This window comes from Bubalus kerabau, chromosome 4, assembly GCF_029407905.1.
Source record: "Bubalus kerabau isolate K-KA32 ecotype Philippines breed swamp buffalo chromosome 4, PCC_UOA_SB_1v2, whole genome shotgun sequence".
NCBI classification, from domain to species: domain Eukaryota; kingdom Metazoa; phylum Chordata; class Mammalia; order Artiodactyla; family Bovidae; genus Bubalus; species Bubalus kerabau.
Genome location: NC_073627.1, coordinates 73,331,304 through 73,354,063, shown reverse-complemented (window position 1 = coordinate 73,354,063; position 22,760 = coordinate 73,331,304). Strand labels below are relative to the sequence as shown.

General features: G+C 41.8%; 1 long non-coding RNA gene across 1 annotated transcript in view; it reads right to left on the bottom strand.

Annotated features, from left to right (window-relative positions):
* The window catches only part of LOC129649828 (uncharacterized), a 33,304-nt gene extending 10,627 nt beyond the window's left edge, over positions 1–22,677 (bottom strand). Inside the window, exons 1-2 of the long non-coding RNA XR_008713304.1 lie at positions 22,556–22,677; positions 415–522 (exon numbers count right to left, since the gene is read on the bottom strand). This is a non-coding gene — a long non-coding RNA (uncharacterized LOC129649828). The remainder of the gene's footprint in view (positions 1–414; positions 523–22,555) is intronic.
* Between the last annotated feature and the right edge of the window lie 83 nt (positions 22,678–22,760).

The window sequence follows — 22,760 nt, the reverse complement described above, 5'->3', positions numbered from 1 at the left end:
CTATTCCTTTTGATTCAAAAGGAATACTAGACTGTAAACGATACTTGCTGTCAAACAATTTTCATACAACTAATCAAAAATAATTTTTTGCAAAAGACTTGAAAACTAATGACAACTGGTAAATGCTAGTTTCCTTGTTAACAGATTAAAACGTCCATGAAACATGCTCAATGTCGTGAATCCATACACAGGAAATTTTAATTTGAAAAGGAATAAACCAGTTCCATATGAAAAGCCATCATCAAAAAGTCAATACAAAAAAAAAAAGAGGAAAGAATAAATGGTGGAGAGGCCATAGAGAAAAAAGGGAACTAATTTATGGTGCAGCTGGGAAGTAACAACTAGTGAAGAACAGTAGAGACGTGCCCTGAAAAGGTGACAATTTTCAGCCACAGGGTGATTGGGCAGGCTCACCTCTTAAGAGTGTCCTGGGAGAAACCCAAACAGCACCGTTTACAACAGAGAACACGTGGCAGCACACACAGTGTCCATGGACAGGCGAGTGCAGAGGCAGGAAGTGACCTGTGAACAATGGAAGGTGACACAGCCATGAAGAAGAGTGAGAGAATGCCACCAGCAGGAACACGGTTATACCCCAGCTAATCATGCGACGTGAAGTCAGTCAGTTCAGTCGCTCAGTCGTGTCTGACTCTTTGCGACCCCATGAATCGCAGCACACCAGGCCTCCCTGTCCACCTCCTGGAGTTTACCCAAACTCATGTCCATTGAGTCAGTGATGCCATCCAGCCATCTCATCCTCTGTCGTCCCTTCTCCTCCGCCTTCAGTCTTCAATCAGGGTCTTTTCAAATGAGTCAGCTCTGCATCAGGTGGCCAAAGTATTGGAGTTTCAGCTTCAGCATCAGTCCTTCCAATGAATATTCAGGCCTGATTTCCTTTAGGATGGACTGGTCGGATCTCCTTGCGGTGCAAGGGACTCGCAAGAGTCTTCTCCAACACCACAGTTCAAAAGCATCAGTTCTTTGGTGCTCAGCTTTCTTTATCGTCCAACTCTCACATCCATACATGACTACTGGAAAAACCATAGCCTTGACTAAATGGACCTTTGTTGGCAAAGCAATGTCTCTGCTTTTGAATATGCTGTCTAGGTTGGTCATAACTTTCCTTCCAAGGAGTAAGCGTCTTTTAATTTCATGGCTGCAGTCACCATCTGCAGTGATTTGGGAGCCCAGGAAAATAAAGTCTGCCAGTATTTCCATTGTTTCCCCATCTATTTGCCATGAAGGGATGGGACCAGATGCCATGATCTTCGTTTTCTGAATGTTGAGTTTTAAGCCAACTTTTTCACTCTCCTTTCACTTTCATCAAGAGGCTCTTTAGTTCTTTGCTTTCTGACATAAGAGTAGAGGCATCTGCATATCTGAGGTTATTGATATTTCTCCCGGCAATCTTGATTCCAGCTTGTGCTTCATCCAGCCTGACATTTCTCATGATGTACTCTGCATATAAGTTAAATAAGCAGGGTGACAGCCTTAACGTACTCCTTTCTCTATTTGGAACCAGTCTGTTGTTCCATGTCCAGTTCTAACTCTTGCTTCCTGACCTGCATACAGATTTCTCAAGAGGTAGGCCAGGTGGTCTGGTACTCCCATCTCTTATTTTCCAGTTTGTTGTGATCCAAACAGTCAAAGGCTTTGGCATAGTCAATAAAGCAAAAGTAGATGTTTTTCTGGAACTCTCTTGCTTTTTCGATGATCCAGTGGATGTTGGCAATTTGATCTCTGGTTCCTCTGCCTTTTCTAAAACCAGCTTGAACATCTGGAAGTTCACAGTTCACTTACTGTTGAAACCTGGCTTGAGGAATTTTGAGTATTACTTTACTAGCTTGTGAGATGAGTGCAATTGAGTGGTAGTCTGAGCATTCTTTGGCATTGCCTTTGGGATTGGAATGAAAACTGACCTTTTCCAGTGAAGTCAGTCAAAATCAATGAACAATATCATAAGCTATCCCATGAATCTGAAATGCACATCGTGAATACATACAGGAAATGACACAGAAACGGAAAAACTTCTGATTAACAAAGGAGAATGAATGGGCCGAGGGATCCACTATGCAAGTGGAGATGAAGAAGCAAACCATGACATATACTGTAGATAATCAACCAGGACCTACAGACACGAAGCCGATTCTGACAAGACTCAGCAATAACATACTTGAGAAGAGAATCAGTGAGTAGTTCAGCAGCTGTCTCGTGGAACTGTGAAACTGAGAAAGACTCTGGAGTCCCACAGTACCATATACCAATGTTACTCCAACTCTTGGGGGAGGGGGGAGGCATAAAACAGAGGAACCAGACCCAGGCATTTGGTGTTCAGTGTGGCACATTACACCATCCTTCATAATCCCAAAACATGATTTCAGAAGCTTGACTGCTTTAGAAACCAGAGCCAGGGACGAAGAAATCCTTCTGCCTTCTAGCCCTATGGCCCAACAACAACCTGAACAATACTGATTCTCAGAACTTAATATTCATGAGGGCTACTGAGCTTGAAATAATACCTGTCCCAACATTTCAAGGGATTAGTCATGGAAAAGAATTACAAACAGGGGAAAGTAGGAAGAAGAAATGATCACCAGGCAACTGCCACTCCCACCATTTAAAGAAACCAAAAATAACACCTAAAATGATGTTGAGGATGGTGACTTATTAGAGACATTCAAAGCAAACTGGGAGGAGGGGTCACAGGCCCCACTGAAACAGCCATCATCAGAACATCAACAGAGGCGAAAAGCTAAGAGAGGTGAAGGGAGGGGAACCCTCCCAGGGTGTAGTGGGGAAGACAATGGGATGCAGGGGCCTTTAAAAGAAATTCAGACAATGAGCTACCATATGACTGGGCAGCCCCCCTCTTCGGAGTGTATGGTTTGAAAACAAAAATTCCAGAGGACCCATGCACTGCAGCAGGCACCACAGCAGTGTTTATAATATCCCGAAATCGGGAGGAAACAAGTTGGGCATGGCCAGATGAATGGAGACAGAAGTGATGCACACACAAGAGGGAATCTGTTGTGGCAGGTGAAAAGAAGGACACAATGCTATCCACAGGAACTTCTGCACCTAACAATGACCTCAGGGAGGTCAGCAAGACGAACACTGACATAGCACACTATCACTTACAGGTGAAATGGAGAGACATCCACACCCACCAATGACTGCGTTCCAAAAGTGAAAGTGACACACAGACTTAGAACACAAAACGGATGGTTGTCAACAGTGGAAAAGGGGGGCTGCGGATATAGAGGAGACAGCTGGGAGAGACTCATACCCACCAATACAGAGAAAACAGGGATTCAACAGGGCCCTCCTGCAGAGCAAGGGTGGTGAACCAGGCACTCTGGAATAACCTACAGGGCCAAAGAGCCAAGGGGAAGACACATGTAGGTGGGGATGAGGGAAGATGCTGTACACCTGCAGCCAACAGGGCACTAGAAACGAGCATCGTCCCATCACAAGAACTGTGTGTCCCACGTGAGAAAAATGAGACACAAGTTCCTGGGGGGCAGACCCACCTCTAGGGGCATATTTGCAGAAACCCAGCTTTCAAAGAGACAAATGACCCACATGGGCCACGAGCACCACTTATGACAGAGGACGTGGCAGCACACGAAGCGTCCACGGAGAGATGAATGCAGAAAGAAGCCATCTAGGAAGATGATGGAGGATGACAGCCATGCAAAAGAATGAGAGCATGCCCTCTACAGGAACATCGCAAAATCCACTGAGTGAAGTCAGATCAGAAAGAACACTGTCAGAAGCAATCCATGTATCTAAAAATGCACACCGTCAATTGGTTCAAGAAAGAACCAATAAACAGACTGAGCCACAGAAAAACAAGCTTCTGATTCCCAGCAGAGAATGAAGCGGGCCAGGAATAAATTAGGATGTTGAGATGAACAGTATCAAACTGTCACACATACAGTAGCTAATAGACAAGCACTTAGGCACGTCTGGCCAGTTCCCTCAACACTTGGTAACGACCGACATGAGAACAGAGTCGAAAGATGAGTTGCTGTCTCTGTATGTGAAGCAGATAAGGACTCTGGACACACAATATTGTACCAAGGCCCCTCCCATCCCAGTTAAAAAGTCACTGAACAAAACAGACCAAATGAGACCCAGTCATTTGGTATTTCTTGTGGCACACTCCACTGTTGGGAAGCATAGTACAAAATAGCGGTAAAAGGAGAAAGTCCTTGGGAAAATGGCAAAGGGCCAGAAGTACCCGGCTTTGTACTGCGGACAGAAAAACATCTCCTGCCTTTGGTTATGCTCGGCGCCAAGATTTAATAATAAATGTGGATGTTACTTGAGAAAACGGGTTGTGGGATAAGCACATGAGTCACTTAGAACATGCTGTCCTTGAAATGTTTTTACTGATTATGTGTTAACCCCGTATGTGCGCTGCTGGCTGTATACTTTAAGCTTTTTGTTCCTGCTTCTATAAAAAGGCTTGACTGCAGAAATAAATTTGTCAGTCCTTGCAAGAGACTGTCCGAGTGTCCTTCTTTCAGGTTCGTCGCTTCCAAGTCCCAGGGAGAAAATCCCCAACAAGTGGCGCCATGAACAGGGACTTGAAAGGAAGGCTGAACAAAGCGACAAGTCCCTGCAGAAAGAGGTAAGCAGGCTGGAACAACATAGCAGTAAAATTCCTTTCATTTCTATAATGCATCATTTTTTGAAACAAAACGGTGTTAATGTTTCAAGAGATCAGTTGAACAACTGCTATCATATTTTACTGGAACAATTCATGGTTCCCAGAAGAGGGGACACTCAATCTAGACATTTAGAAAAGGGTTAAAAATAATGTTTTGCGAGCATATCAGCAAGAGTTACCTGGTCACTCATACGGGCTGTCATAGAACAAATCGAAGGACATAACATTGATTTGGAAGTAAAAACTATTCAATCTTTACATGAATATGAGCTTAAAGAACAAGATATACAAGGTGCTTTGAAATATAAGAATGTTATGCTCAATCAGACAAAATCCTTAGAAAAACAACTAAGAGACATATATATATATACAGGATATGTCAAAACTGAAGCCACTTAGAACGGAGGTCATTTCATTCAACAGACAGCCCAAATCTAAGGTTTTTCCTTCTGCTCCGCCTGCAACAGCAATTGCTAACTTTGCTCGTACTAATCATTTCACTCCTCCTCGGGAGATGCCTGCTTGCACTTTTGCTTTCCCAGTGCAATTTAATCAACCTGCCCAAGACCAAAATACTTGGGCTCATCTAGATTTTAGCATGTTGTCTAATTTTAGGAAAGCATGTACTCTGTATGGACCTATTTCTCCTTACTGTATAGAATTTCTCAGAGGATGGGCTGACCGTTGGATGCTATATGATTTTTTTTCAAGTAGCAAAGATGGTTTTAAATCCTCAACAATTACTGCAATGGCAAATGTGGGTTAATGATGAAGCCCGACAGCTGATGATTGACCAGCAATCTCATGGTAACCCTGCCAATTTAACCTATGATATACTCACTGGAACAAGAGCCATGGCTGATATGATTGCGCAACTAGCTAATATTACCCCTCAGATGTTACATTTCATTAAAGAAACTGCCTGCAGGGCATAAGCAAAGGTTGATAGCACTAACTCTGATGGTTCATTTGTTAAGATTATTCAAGAACATGAGGAGGAATATTCTCAATTTATAGGAAAATTAAAGGATGCAATGGAGAAATCTATTAAGGATGTGACTTTACAAAATATTATTTTAAAACAACTTTTGAAAATGCTAATAAGGAATGTCAATCCATGCTTAGACCAATTCGAGAGACTGGCTCTCTTATGGAATATTTGAAAGCATATAGGGATATCAGATCTAGTTCCCATAGAGCAAAATTGGCAACATTGGAAACTTTTAATGTACAAAAAGCTGCTAATGCCAAATGTTTTAACTGTGGGAAGCCCAGCCATATGAAAAAACAATGTCGCATGTCAACACAGGCCAGAAAAAATACTACTACTTCTAATAAGAAGAGACCCCCAGGAATATGTCCAAGATGTAAAAAGGGGTTCCATTGGCTGAATGAGTGTCATTCTAAATTTGATAAGGATGGAAACACTTTGAACCCCGGTGCACAACAAAAATAACAGGGAAACTGATAAAGGGGCCATCCTCTAGCCCCACTACAAAAGGAGGACCTAGCGTTATGACGCTACAAGAAGCTACATCTAAGAGTGCTTGCATTGATATACCTAGTCCTTATGATATGGAACTAATAGAATTATACAACCCCCACAAAATTCCCACTGGATATTATGGCCCGATTCCACCCGGGACAATGGGACTGATTTGGGGATGTAGTAGCTGCACAATGAGAGGTTTAATGGTATTGACTGGTGGTGTGGATGAAGATTATGAAGGGGAAATACATGTTATGGTAAATGTTGTGAAAATGGGAAATTTATACTTACAAAAAGGGGAACATTTTGCACAATTATTACTTTTGCCATATGTCAAACCAATGAAGGCATCTGATAAAGTTCGGCAGGGAGGCTTTGGCAGTACCAACCTTACTGCTGCACTATCCACCTTATTAAAGGAACATCGGAAACCCATGCTTACTTTATGCATACAGGGAAAGAATTTCACAGGCATGTTAGATACCGGAGCTAACATTTCAATCATTAGAGCTGCAAAATGGCCCCTTGATTGGGATAAGGTTATAGCTCCTTCTAGACAATTAGAAGAAAATGAAGCTAATGCCATACAAACTTTTGTCAAAGCATCCTATTTACAAATGTATGGCCCTAATCAAATTGTAGCTTATCTTAAACCATATATTACTAATATTCCAATCAATTTATGGGGACGTGATTTTCTTGAACAAACGAAAGCCACAATTTCTTTAAATGAACCTTTTAATTGGGGGCCATTGAGTTAACATCGCTGCCCCTCGATTGGGAATCTGATACCCCAGTATGGACACCTCAATGGCCCCTAACTAAAGAAAAATTGGCAGCTCTTATGCAATTAGTTAATGAACAATTACAAAAAGCTCATATAGAACCTTCATTTTCCCCGAGGAATTCCCCTATTTTTGTAATAAAAAAGAAATCAGGAAAAATGGCGAATATTGATAGATTTAAGAAATGTTAATAATACCATGTTACCTATGGGGCCCTTACAACCCGGATTGCCCTCCCCTTCTATGGTACCAATTGTGCGGTAGTTTGAGCATTCTTTGGCATTGCCTTTCTTTGGGATTGGAATGAAAACTGACCTTTTCCAGTCCTGTGGCCGCTGCTGAGTTTTCCAAATTTGCTGGCATATTGAGTGCAGCACTTTCATAGCATCATCTTTCAGGATTTGGAATAGCTCAACTGGAATTCCATCACCTCCACTAGCTTTGTTCGTAGTGATGCTTTCTAAGGCCCACTTGACTTCACATTCCAGGATGTCTGGCTCTAGGTCAGTGATCACACCATCGTGATTACCTGGGTCATGAAGATCTTTTTTGTACATTTCTTCTGTGTATTCTTGCCATCTCTTCTTCATATCTTCTGCTTCTGTTAGGTCCATACCATTTCTGTCCTTTATTGAGCCCATCTTTGCATGAAATATTCCTTTGGTATCTCTGATTTTCTTGAAGAGATCCCTAGTCTTTCCCATTCTGTTGTTTTCCTCTATTTCTTTGCATTAAGCAAGAGAGTTCCAGAAAAACATCTATTTCTGCTTTATTGACTATGCCAAAGCCTTTGACTGTGTGGATCACAATAAACTGTGGAAAATTCTGAAAGAGATGGGAATACCAGACCACCTGATCTGCCTCATGAGAAATTTGTATGCAGGTCAGGAAGCAACAGTTAGAACTGGACATGGAACAACAGACTGGTTCCAAATAGGAAAAGGAGTTCGTCAAGGCTGTATATTGTCACCCTGTTTATTTAACTTATATGCAGAGTACATCATGAGAAACGCTGGACTGGAAGAAACACAAGCTGGAATCAAGATTGCCAGGAGAAATATCAATACCCTCAGATATGCAGATGACACCATCCTTATGGCAGAAAGTGAAGAGGAACTCAAAAGCCTCTTGATGAAAGTGAAAGTGGAGAGTGAAAAAGTTGGTTTAAAGCTAAACATTCAGAAAATGAAGATCATGGCATCTGGTCCCATCACTTCATGGGAAATAGATGGGGAAACAGTGGAAACAGTGTCAGACTTTATTTTGGGGGGCTTCAGAGTCACTGCAGATGGTGACTGCAGCCATGAAATTAAAAGACGCTTACTCCTTGGAAGGAAAGTTATGACCAACCTAGATAGCATATTCAAAAGCAGAGACATTACTTTGCCAACAAAGGTTCGTCTAGTCAAGGCTATGGTTTTTCCAGTAGTCATGTATGGATGTGAGAGTTGGACTGTGAAGAAGGCTGAGCGCCGAAGAATTGATGCTTTTGAACTGTGGTGTTGGAGAAGACTCTTGAGAGTCCCTTGGACTGCAAGGAGATCCAACCAGTCCATTCTGAAGGAGATCAGCCCTGGGATTTCTTTGGAAGGAATGATGCTAAAGCTGAAACTCCAGTACTTTGGCCACCTCATGCAAAGAGTTGACTCATTGGAAAAGACTCTGATGCTGGGAGGGATTGGGGGCAGGAGGAGAAGGGGACGACAGAGGATGAGATGGCTGGATGGCATCACTGACTCAATGGATGTGAGTCTGAGTGAACTCCGGGAGTTGGTGTTGGACAGGGAGGCCTGGCGTGCTGTGATTCATGGGGTCACAAAGAGTCCGACACGACTGAGCGACTGATCTGATCTGATCTGATGGAAGAATCTAAAATCAGACCTCAAAAAACTCAAATTTCTATGCAATCTCTACGCACACTGAATGATTTTCAAAAATTGCTAGGAGATATTAATTGGCTGCAGCCATCTGTTGGCATCCTCACCTATGCCTTACAAAATTTATTTAAAATTTCAAAGCGATCCCCTGACCCTAATAGCCCTAGACAACTAACAAAAGAGGCCAAAGAAGAACTGGCCTTAATGGAGAAACACATTGAACAATCTTTTTCAACTCGGCTAGATTATGATCAACCAGTTTCTTTAGATATAGTCCCCACTGAACATTCGCCCACTGCAATTATAGCTCAGTATAGCCCAATAGAATGGGTATATTTACACACTAAACAGTCTAAAAAAATTGTATCATATATTGAGAAAATAGGGCACTTAATTGTGTCAGGAAGAAGCCATGTACAAACTTTGACTGGATTTGATCCATATGCAATACATATTCCCTTGACAAAAAAGGAATTGTAAATTGCCTTACAGTATAACTTGACCATGCAAATGGCATTAAATGATTTTCAAAATGTTATCTCATTTCATTTACTGAAAGGAAAATTATAGGACTTTCTACAATGTACTAAATTCATTATAACTTAATATCATTGCATCCCAGCCTATTTCCAATGCACCCACCTATTTCATTGATGGCAACAAGAAAGGCATAGCAGAAATTGTCGGCCCTGATATCAAAGAGAAATTACCCACTACCTATTCTTCAGTACAAAGAGTTGAATTGTATGCTTTATATGCTCTTTTGTCGCTTCAACCATTATCCTTCAACGTGTATACTGCTTCCAAATACCTTGCTTCCCTTTTTCCTGATTTTGTTACCTCCTTTTTATACAATCTAGATGAAGAATTATATACTCTCTTTTCACAGACTCAAGCTTTAATTCGCTCATGTACAGAACCCTTCTTTATTGCACATATATGTGCTCATTCAGGTTTATCTGGTCCTCTGGTTGCAGGAAATGATGCTGCTGACAGGCTCATAGCTCCCATTTTTATATTTGCCAATGATAAACATGCTAATCTTCATACCAATGCTAAAAGATTGCACTCTAAATACCATATTCCTCTCACTGAAACATGGCATATTATTAAAACCTGTGATGTCTGCGCCCCTCTGCACTTACGAACTATGATTTCAGGAGTTAATTCCCGGGGGCAACAACCTAATTCCCTTTAGCAATCTGACTTAACTCACTGCTCCTTAAAGAAAATTTTCTTTACTTTTTGTCTCAATAGATACATTTTCCAACTTTATCTGGACAATACCTGTCTCTTCAGAATCCAGTAAACACGCCATTTCCGCACTCTTACTCACCTTCCCCGTTATGGGGATTCCTTCTGTCTTGATAACAGACAATGGACCTACATTCACCTCGCATTCATTTCGTTCATTTTTATCAGAATGGGACATCACACACATTACAGGAATACCCTATAATCCTCAGGGTCAAGCCATTATTGAAAGAGCCCACCGCACCCTAAAAACTCATTTACTAAAACAGAAAGGGGGAATATGGAAGAGGAGATACACTTCTTATCCTATGAACCCTCAATTATTATTATCTTTAACTCTTTATTCCCTAAATTTTTTAAACTTAACAAAAAATAATTCTGACACTCGTGCAGATAGACATTTTGCAGAAGACAAAAACAGCAAATTAGAAATCAATACAGCAATATGGTATAAGCAATTTAATCAGTGGCTGCCAGGAATCTTACGACTTCTAGGCAAGGGTTATGGTCTTGTCATTGCAGATGGAGAGGAAATCTGGGTTCCCTTCGCCATGTCCGTTACCAAGAGGGACCCCAAGACCGGACTCCCTTGGGAAGTGACGAAGTTGACGCGAAGGGTCTCGTCAATGACCCTGGAGGAGCCAATGAGGAAACGCCATCGTCTGAATCCTTACCCCACATGGGCTCAAGTGAAAAACATGACTCGTCAGGCTGAGCAAACACTGAAGAGTACTGGGACTCCTATGACTCCAGATAAGCTGTTTCTGGCAATGTAAACTGTTCTGAAGAGCAGGAGGAACATCATAACTGCTTCTGGTTTAATAGATCAAGCATTGGAGGCTTTCATAAATCTAAGACAAGTTTCTGGACTGATAAGGACATATTGCTGAATTGGTATAATGGGGGCTTATCACCCCCACGACCCAGGATTGTCGTCCCCATTGTGGGGCCAGAGCAATGGCACATTTGGAAAATTCCAGCAGCTTTAGAGCACTTTGCTAGTGTTTATGGGACTGTGGGTGTGTTTTGTCCTTCTAATTATACCTTCCTATATAATACTACTGGCTATATTCAGTCGTGTGTTCACCTTCCATACTTGTTTATTGTAGGGCATTTTGATATCGACTTATCGGCCAAGATTGTCAATTGTACTGCATGTGCATTGTATACCTGCCTAAATCACACCATTTCATATCACAGTGTTAGCATTGCGCTAGTTAAACAAAGATCTGAGTTATGGCTTCCCATAAACTTAACTGAACCTTGGACTGATTCTGTATTTCTTTCTGTATTGTTGAAAACTGGGCTTAGGCGATCTAAGCGCATCATTGGGTGGATTATTGCAGGCATCTTAAGCCTTATCTCCATTGTGACTGTAGGAACTTTGTCTGGTATGGCTTTACATAATTCTATACAAAATCATGATTTTATCCCTGCTTGACACAAAGACTATCATGATCTATGGACTCGACAAGCTCAAATAGATCAGCAATTACAAACATGAATTAATGAGTTACAAACTGTGGTTATCTACTTAGGAGATCAAATGCAGCAACTGACTTTCCGAACATGTATACGCTGTCACTGGAATTTTACTTCTTTTTGTCTGACTAACATGCCCTATAATAGCGCTGAATATCCTTGGGATAAAGTTAAGGCACATTTGCAGGATCTCACAGATAACTCAAGTTCAGACATCAATTTGTTGAAACAACAAGTTGCTAATTTTCAAGTTAGGGTACCTAGGGAATTGTATAGCACTCAATTCTATGATACTTTAACCAAAACCCTATCGTTTCTAGACCCTAGAGCTTGGCTTTCAGGAAGCAATATTTTTATATATGTATTAATCACCCTGCTCTTTTTGTCATTGCTTATAGGATACAGAAGTCTCTACTTAAGACTCCCTGCCTCCCACAAGGGAGTCCAACTAGCAGCCTCCGAGCTTAATTTAAAAACAAAGGAGGATATGTTGGGAAGCGTAGTACAAAATAGCCGTAAAAGGAGAAAGTCCTTGGGAAAATGGCGAAGGGCCAGAAGTACCCGGCTTTGTACTGCGGACAGAAAAACATCTCCTGCCTTTGGTTATGCTCGGTGCCAAGATTTAATAATAAATAGGGATGCTACTTGAGAAAACAGGTTGTGGGATAAGCACGTGAGTCACTTAGAGCGCGCTGTCCATGAAATGTTTTTACTGATTATGTGTTAACCCCGTATGCGCTCTGCTGGCCATATACTTTAAGCTCTTTGTTCCTGCTTCTATAAAAAGGCTTGACTGCAGAAATAAACTTGTCAGTCCTTGCAAGAGACTGTCCGAGTGTCCTTCTTTCAGGTTCGTCGCTTCCAAGTCCCGGGGAGAAAATCCCCAACACTCCACAGGACTTCCACTAAAGCTCTGGCTGCAGAAGAAACCAGAGTTGGGCATCAAGAAATCCTCTCACCTCCTAGCCACATGGCCCAACAACAACCTGAAACTGTGGCTTCTGGGCAGCATCATATTCACAAGGTCTCCTGGGCTTGAAATTGTACCTGTCCTCCAACAATTTAAAGGGGAAAGTCATGGAAAAGAATTAAAAACAGGGAAATTGGTATGCAGGACTGTGCTGAAGAGTTAAAGGAAGAGCCAAGATATGGCGGTTTTGCAACAATAACTAGGTGAAGTGAATTGAAAGTTGCTCAGTCATGTCCGACTCTTTGTGACCCCTTGGAACTATACACTCCAAGGAATTTTCCAAGCCAGAATACTGGAGTGGGTAGCCTTTCCCTCCTCCAGGGGATCTTCCTAACCCAGGGATTAAATCCTCCCACATTGCAGGCGGATTCTTTACTAGCTGAGCCACCAGAGAAGCCCAAGAATACTGGAGTGAGTAGCCTATCCCTTCTCCAGCAGATCTTCCTGACCCAGAAACTGAACCAGGGTCTCCTGTATTGCAGGCAGATTCTTTACCAACTGAGCTATCAGGGAAGCCTAGAACTGAAAGTGAAAGTCACTCAGTCGTGTCCAACTCTTTGTGACCCCATGGACTATCCGGCCCATGGAATTCTCCAGGCCAGCATACTGGAGTAGGTAGCCATTCCCTACTCCAGGAAATCCAACCCAGGGATTGAACCCAGGTCTCCCACATTGCAGGCAGATTCTTTACCAGCTGAGCCACAAGGGAAGCCCAAAACTAGGTAGTCAGAACATCAAAAGATTACTATTAAAGAAAAGGAAACATCTTAAATTAATGAGTTTAGAGGTTTGCTGTGTTTGGTAAGGTGCCAGAGTTTGGCCTCTCTGAAATCATTTCCTTCATTATGCACCTTAAGTATCTATGGCCAGTATCCTGCTTGTCTGCAGCCTGAATTCCCTCAAGGTGAACAGTCCAGGCGGCTGCCAGGCGCCTGCTGTGGCTGCTGGGCTGGTGGGTGTCAACATCCTTTGTTTACTGATAAGAAAGGCAATACTTTTCATCCACAGCGCCTCACATTAGTCATTAATTCAACTAACATTTGAGAGGCATTTCATGACCAATGAGACTTCCCTGGTGGCTCAGATGGTAAAGAATCTGCCTATAGTGTGGGAGACCCAGGTTCAATCCCTGGGTCGGGAAGATCTCCTGGAGAAGGGAATGGCAACCAACTCCAGTATTCTTGCTTGGAACATCCCATGGATGGAGGAGCCTGGTAGGCTACAGTTCATGGGGTTGCAAAGAGTCGGACACGACTGAGCGACTTCACTTTCATGACCAATCTTGTAAGAAGTTTTATTCCTAATCAGGTGAAAACTCTATTGCTAGGCCATCTGGTGTGCTGATCTTTTCTGGATCAGCCCTTACTGATAATCTAAAATTCTCTAGATTGCCTGTCTTATTAGTCTGTTGTGATTCAGGAAATGTTCTCCCTTGTTGCTTCTTCTCATACGTGCTGCTGCTGCTGCTGCTGCTGCTGCTGCTGCTAAGTCACTTCAGTCGTGTCCATCCATGGGATTTTCCAGGCAAGAGTACTGGAGTGAGGTGCCATCTTCTCATACCTAGAGTTTCACAATTACGATGATTCTATGTATATATGATGAACTCTATCATGACATCTCTTTTGCTGGAGCCATGGATACACATTGGGCAATGCAAGAGACAACAATCTTATAAAACAGACAGGATATAAGCAATACAGATGGGTAACATTAATAAAGTCATATGCCAGCAGAGAGAGAGAGACAAACCATAAACACACTGAAAATAAAGAGCCAATTAAAACAATGGGTAGTATAAGAAGTAACCTGATTGCAAGAAACCATCAAGTCAGATGGAAAAGCCAAATTCTGGAAAGTATCAGGTAAAGAGAAAAAAAAAGTTTCATCTTTGTTTACCAAGGGGCAATTTATCAACTTGTAGTAAGTCATAGCATAAGAGTAAAGGTTTTTTCTGGAAAATAAAGATTAAAAGCTGGTATATTTCAGAAAAAAATCATAGAATTATAAATCGTATTTATCAATTCATTGAGTTCCATGTAATTTATTCCTGTTGATCTGGATGAAGCTGTCAAGTTTGCTATCAGAGTTTTGTAATTTCTTACACAGTTTAGCAGTATGGTCGTAAGTTATCAGAAACATTTATCAAGAAGTCTTTATGAATTTTCTTGAAGATCTTCATTTTACAAAAAGAGTAAAACAATGATTGTCTATAGACCACAAAAGACTTAAATAGCATGGTGAAAGATCTGATTACAGGCCAACTGACAAGAAACTTGGATATTTCTGTGACATACAATATTTTAAGATAACTGGAATATGACTGATAACATTATATCAGTACATATCACATTTTTAGGAATTCCATATAAATTTTAGAATATCTCTATTAATGTTAATTATCCATACAACATAAGGTTTATCTCCAATCACTTGACACTTCTTCTCAAGTAATTTAACATATCAAATAAGCATAATTATTTTAATTTTCCTCTCTGAGTTGCCCCCTGCGTTCCTCGGAAGCATCCCAGAGTGAGCTGGAGGTCAGAAGAACTTTAGTTACAATTTGCTATTCAGGCAGGAAGTTTGTCAAAAAATATCAAATAGCTTTCAAACACTTGGTCCAATAGGATCATAGGTCCTTGTGAAGCAACTTAGTTACTTAAAGTGACAAAAGATTTCAAAAAGCAAATACAAGTGTCTTAAAGGCAAACAAATTCATGATCTGTTACCAAAAGCTATATTCCAAGAAAACTTTGTTCTCTTAACAGAGAAGAACAAAAATCCAGTCTTGCATCAGCCTACTTTTGTAACAAAATCCACTTATCTAACTAAATTTAATCTAGTCTCAGCTGGACCATTTACAAAACTTCTTTATAGGGCTCTCTCTCTAGAACTAGTCACAACTTTCTGTGTCCTTATTGGTTTGTTTTTCCACCTCCAAAACAAACACACACCTGAGTCTAGGGCACACTCATTGTTTTCCCTTAACAAAATGTTTTTCCATTCTTCATACCTTATTTTGCTGAAAATGCCACATCCTATTTTCTTTCCATAATGAAATCTTTCCATTAATATCTTTAGTAGCTTCAATTACATATTACAATTCCAACCCTTAAAAATCTTAATCTCTAGCAAAAACTGCCAAGCACCAAGTCATTGTAGTCTTCTCCATGCCAGCATTTCCCGATTGGAATATCCCACAACCTCTAGAAACAAATACCAATTTCTTTCTTCAGTGTGGTACCAGATGTGTATCTAACAAACCCACACATCTTTAGTTTCCCCTTCCTAAGGAGCTACCGTCCATAGCATTGCAAAGAATCAGACACAAATGAAGCAACTGAGCACACACACTCACTCATAAGGAGACAGGGTAAGTCAATTTAGACTCGTTTAGCAGTTAACATTCAGGTATTTTATCTTACTTGAACTGACTTGGATAATTCAATGAATTCCCATTATTTAATTTAACTTAGCAAAACTCAAGTTACCGAACATCTGGAGAAACTATTTTAGAAAGACATAACCAAAACGTTGTTGAATAGCTAAGTTGGGTCCGACTCTTTGTGACTCCGTGGACTGTAGCCTGCCAGGCTCCTCTGTCCATGAGATTTCCAGGCAGGAATACTGAAGCGGGTTACCATTTCCTTCTTCAGGGGATCTCCATGACCCAGGGATCGAACAGATGTCTGTGTCTCCTGCATTGGCAGGTGGATTATTTATCTCTGAGCCACTGGGGAAGCTCATGGGAGAGATTAGACTGCCATTATAATATTGATCATATTGTATTTAAATCTTACAAAAAAGATAAATAGCTCCATTTTCAAACACAGAAGGAATGCCACAGTGTATGCAAACCAAGCCTTATTAGAATATCTAAGTGACCCTCACTAAGTGAAAAATATCCATATACATTCTTTCAATAAGTGAATTTTTTATGGTGCCATAGAGTATCCATGTTCACGGGTGGATTTTTCTAACTAAACTTGGTGCTTCTCACAGTATAGCTTTATTCACAAGAGCTAAAAGGTGGAAACAACCCTAATTTCCATCAATAAATGGATAAATAATATATGATAGACACATATAATGGAATATTATTCATTCTTAAAAAAAGGAAAGAAATTCTGACATGCCACACACAGATAAACCTCAAAAACCTGCTAAGTGAAGTAAGTCACAAAAGGACAAATGATGTATGATTCCACTTATAGCAGGCACCTAAAGTGGTCAGATTCATAGAGACAGAAAGTTGTTGAATGATAGTTGCCAGGGTGTTGGGGGGGGGCGTGATGAGAACTTACTATTTAATGGGCACAGAGTCTCAGTTTGGGACAATAAACTTCTGGAGACAGATGGTGGCAATGTTTGCACAACAGCGAGAATATATTTTATGAGTACATTTAAAATGCTTAAAATGATGAATTTTATGGTTTACATATTTGACCACAAGTTAAAAAAAAAATGCTGGGATTCATAGGATTAATCTTTACCACACTAAGTGGCGGATTATGTGACCAGGCTGTTCAGATTTGTTTTAAAATAAACCTCAAAATATAACAGAATCACTACGTAGTCATTAGAGCAATATGAGAAAGCTCTCTTCTATGTTTAAGTTCAAGATCCAGAGGAACATGCCCTTTCTCAGAACTTCAGGAAGCCGTTCAACAAAGTATTTTTCTAAGACTGGAAATTCCTTTCAAGTTAAATTTTTTTGAACAAAGGTAGAAAAGACATGAAAGCTATCCTACCTTGACATTTCAGAACTCTAATCCATTTTGAGTATTATAATGCACTTAATTTTGAGTATTATAATACAGAGCAACGATGGCGTGAACCCATCTGCTAGAAGCCTCCCTTTGGAAAAACATCATCAACTGTCATTGCTGGAGCCGATCTGAAGCAACCTACCAGGGCTGAAGCAGACTGTTAACTTTCCAGGGATTTTGTCAGCTGCTTCTTCAATACAGGCATTATTAAAAATCAAATTACATGAACTGAATTAAATACATGAAATTACAAAGGTAGTTAATAACCAAATTCACCACTTCCTATGTATTTTACTAGATTTTTTCTCTGTATGCCTTTGAGATTAGTTACTGTAGCCTTATCGTTATGGTGGAAATATTACCTAAGGAAATACTGCCCTGTGGCACAGTACACCTCTCCCCAAATCCAAATGCAGTGTGACAGCACGCTGGTAGGCTGACATCAGCCATGGTTTAAACACTTACACCACGGAGATGGGCAAATGCTGTAAATCAAGAGTTGTTACGTTTTAAAAGCGTTATAGAAACAAATGAAGAAAACATGACGCAGACTATATGAGACCCATAATGCCTAACATATTACTCTCTTGCCCTTCACAGAAAAAGTGTGCCAATTTCTGGTTACGATGTTGACAGAGATTGTGTTAATAAGAGAATCAGACTTAAAAGTGTGCATGTCTGAGTCATTACACCGTAAATAGCACACAAAAAATGAAGGCATCATTTTTCCAGTATTCAGAAACTGTTACCTAATTCAGCAAAGAAGCCACAACACTGATGCATGAAGTTCTGCCATGATTTCACTATTGCCCTTTCATCTTACTCATTTTAATAAATGAAAGTGTCAAACCAACTCATATCAGCACAAATTCTGATATATGACAAATAGTACAAGAGAAAGAGTACTAGGAGGACCTTGAACAATTGACTTCATCGGTTTTCTATTTTCTAAAATGAGTGGGGGAAAAAAACTCAGATAATCCCAAGAGGGATTCCCAATAAGAGATGACTACTCTATGATTGGATACTCTATGTGTGGATGTGAGAATTGGACTATACAGAAAGCCAAGCACCAAAGAATGGATGCTTTTGAACTGTGGTGTTGGAGAAGACTTGAGAGTCCCTTGCATGCAAGGAGATCCAACCAGTCCATCCTAAAGGAAATCAATCCTGAATATTCATTGGAAGGACTGATGCTGAAGCCGAAACGCCAATACTTTGGCCACCTGATGCAAAGAACTGACTCATTTCAAAAGACCCTAATGCTGGGAAAGATTGAAGGTGGGAGGAGAAGGGGACAACAGAGGATGAGATGGTTGGATGGTATCACCGACTCAATAGACTTGAGTTTGAATAAACTCCGGGAGTTGGCGATGGGCAGGGAGGCCTGGCGTGCTGTGGTTCGTGGGGTCGCAAAGAGTCGGACACGACTGAGCAACTGAACTGAACTGAATCTGTTGTTCCTTTTCCTTTTGAAAGCTTTGTTTCCCATTCCAGGGTTGGTTTGTTGAGATCACTTTTATTTCAACAAACTCTGTTCAAACTATTCCAACTACCAATTCAAGGGAAAATGATGCCACTTAATTCCCTGGTCCAGCCCTGCCCAGTGACTTTCAGTTGGGCGAGGTCATCCCAGTCTCTCAACTGAGGATGAGCCTCTCGGTGTCTAAGCTGAGCAGAAATCTTCCCAGCGTCTTTCTCCAAGGATAACCCAGGTACCTCTTCTTGAATCTAAGTTTCAAGGTTAACTGACTCCTCCAGAGAATTTAAATACCATTGAATAAAACTTAGGATCATCAGCCAATAACAAGAGATTCAAGAACCAAGAGACCCTCATCCAGATTCCTGGGGCTCTCTGAAGAGGCGGACGGGCCCAAGAGGCCTCTGCTGGCACCAAGCTCCAGGTCTTCATCAAGTTCAGATGAAGTAGAGAAGTCTGTTTGGGTCCCTTCGTAGTCATCAAAAGCCTGGACTAAAAGAAATGCACAGCCTAAGAGTTGAGAATCATGTTTTATTTGGCAAATTTTCTGAGGACTTAAGCCCAGAAGGCAGCCTCGGATTACTCTGAGGGGCTGTTCCAAAGAGGCAAGGGACAAGCCAGGGTATATAGAAGTTCAGTAGTCAGAACATCAAAAGACTACTGTTTATTTAAAAAAAAAAAAAAAAAAAGCCAAACATGAAATTAAATAATTTAGTGCTTTTCTAAGTATGGGAAGATCCGAGAGTCTAGGTTCATTGAAATCATTCCTTTGATTTGCACCTCAGCTATCTGGGGCCAGCATCCTGCTTTTCGCCATCTTGGGTCCCCTCAGGCTGAACAGTCCAGGCAACTGCCCGTGGCTGCTGGCTTGGTGACTGCAACATCCTTCATTGACTGATACGGCAGACAACATGTTTCATCCATGCCAGAAACCACTTACCTTTTAGTCCCTTGGGAATCACCCTTTCTTCTTGCCTGTCCTCAGGAGCAAAGGTTGAATGGACGCTTCCTCACTTTCCCCTCCCAAACTGGCAGCATCTTCAATGGGCTGCTCCACTCTGAAACATCCCTGTCTCTAGCCCCCTCAAAGCAAGCTCAGTATCATCTCCAACCTCACCACCATTTGCGGAAAACCAAAAGTAACTCCTCATGATATGATTTGCTGTATTAGAAAGGGCGGTGACCCAGTGGCTGAGTCAGTTTTTACTGTCCCCATGGTCTCTTGGGAATTTCTTCACCCGTTTAGGTGGGGCTGCACCTCTGTCAGACAGGCACAGTGCCCTTGATAACCTCCTAGGTCTCTTGAGAGGCCAAAAGTCTAATGAAAATTTCAAACTTCAAGTGCACTAAAGACCCATAATGAAGATCATGTCAAAGAGAAAAAGGTGAAGAAATGGGGCCTTCTAAGAGTCTGTAAAACAGAAAGACATACTTCACAAAATCATAGATTCTTAATGTTGGAGGAGGCCTTACAGATGTTTTTCCAAAACCCTCACATGCATAAAAACCACTCGGAAAGCCCCTTAGAAATGCAGACTGAGATTCAGTAGGTCTGGCTGGGGGCTGCTTTCTCCAGGGGCCACACTTGGAGGTATACCTCTAGGGTATACCTATGGTTACCACCTTGACAGCATGTGGGGATTACTCAAGAAGCTTTAAAAATATACTCCTGCCTGGACATCCGGTGGCCCCTCCACCTCCACACTACAACGTAACTGCTTTATTTCAATCACTTCCCCTTGATTCTAATCTGCAGCAAAGTGAGAATCACTGCCCCAGATCAGTGCTTCTCAACTTTAGCACATATCATCATCATCTAGAGAGCTTGTGAAACCACAGTTCTCACAAGAGCCCCAGCGTAGAGATTCTGACTCAGCAAATCTGAGATGCAGCCTCAAATGTACATTTCTAACAAGGTCAAGAAGCAACAGTTAGAACTGGACATGGAACAGCAGACCGGTTCCAAATCGGGAAAGGAGTATGTCAAGGCTGTATGTTGTCACCCTGCTTATTTAACTTATATGCAGAGTACATCACAAGAAATGTCAGGCTGGATGAAGCACAAGTTGGAATCAACATTGCCGGGAGAAATATCAATAACCTCAGATATGCAGATGACACCACCCTTATGGCAGAAAGGAAAGAACTAAAGAGCCTCTTGATGAAAGTGAAAGGAGAGTGAAAAAGTTGGCTTAAAACTCAACATTCAGAAAATGAAGATCATGGCATCTGGTCCCATCCCTTGATGGCAAATAGATGGGGAAACAGTGGAAACAGTGACAGACTTTATTTTTTTGAGCTCCAAAATCACTACAGATGGTGACTGCAGCCATGAAAGTAAAGGATGCTTGCTCCTTGGAAGAAAAGTTATGACCAGCCTAGACAGCATATTAAAAATCAGAGATATTATTTTGCCAAGAAAGTTCCATCCAGTTAAAGCTATGGTTTTTCCAGTAGTCATGTATGGATGTGACAGTTGGACTATAAAGAAAGCTGAGCGCTGAAGAAAGGATGTTTTTGAGGTGTGGTGTTGGAGAAGACTCTTGAGAGTCCCCTGGGCAGCAAGGAGACCCAACCAGTCAATCCTAAAGGAAATCAGTTCTGAATATTCATTGGAAGGACTGATGCTGAAGCTGAAACTCTAATACTTTGGCCACCTGATGCGAGGAACTGTGTCATTTGAAAAGACCCTGATGCTGGGAGAGATTTAAGGGGATGACAGAGGATGAGATGGTTGGATGGTATCACCGACTCAATGCACATGAGTTTGCGTAAACTCTGGGAACTGGTGATGGACAAGGAGGCCTGGCATGCTACAGTCCATAGGGTCACAAAGAGTTGGACACGACTGAGCGACTGAACTGAAATGTTGTTTTCTGGCTATTTAGGCAGCAACCTATCCAGGACTCCTGCATCTTCAACAACAAGCACAGTCCATGATACACAGTGGATGCTGCTAAGTATCAGTCCATATACTGAATTAAAAATAAAAATTATCAGGACTAAGATACTAAACAGCAAAGTTGTTGTGCTAGGTTGCTTCAGTCGTGTCTGACTCTTTGCGACCCCATGGACTATAGCCTGCCAGGCTTCCGTCCATGGGATTCTCCAGGCAAGAATACCAGAGTGGGCTGTCAGTTCCTTTTCCAGGGGATCTTCCCAACCCAGGGATGGAACCCGGGTCTCCGCACTTTAGACAGAATCTTTACCACTGAGCCACCAGGGAAGCCCCCAAACAGCGAAAGTCTAATCCAAAGTCTAAAAGGAAAACTATCTCTTTTTTCAACAAATGTTACATTGAGCCAGGCAATAATAAAAGGTAGACATGATCCCAAATGTACAGCTTACATTATAAATGACCACTTAAGTGTCTCATTGGAGGTTACAATCCCTTTGATCAATCCGAAAAGAGAGAGGTACAGAGTGCCATACTTCACAGGAAGGCTTTTCACACCCGGTGAGCAGGAAGAACAGCACATGCGCACACTGAACTGAACAAGCTCCTAGGTGATGCTGAGTCTGCTGGTCCCGTGGCCTTGGAGGTCATCCAGTTTCGCATCAGTTTCCCACGTGGGAAACCAAGATGAAATGAGTCGCTCAAGGTCTCTTCCTTCCCTATCTCCTGACTCTGGTCCCCAGGTCTATACTCTGCCAGTCCCTTCTGCGTCCCGCATTCTTCCCTTAGTCCTAGGCTAATCGCCAGAATGAGCTTGTGCCCGGGGGCTCCGGAGGATCGAGGTTCCTTGAGGTGGGAGGCTCTTGAGCTACCCTCACCTGCACAGTCCGACGCGAAGAGTTGCGGTCTAGCTCTGCTGCAACTGGGACGCGGCTCGCTGGATTCGAAAGCTCGGCTGGCAGTGCGCGACCTCTCCTAAAGAAAGGTGGGAGGCGGAGCCCGCGAGAGGGGCTCACGCCGCCCAGTCGGTTACCATGGCAACCGGTGCCCTCCCTCGCGGTAACCCTACACTGACGTAAGGCT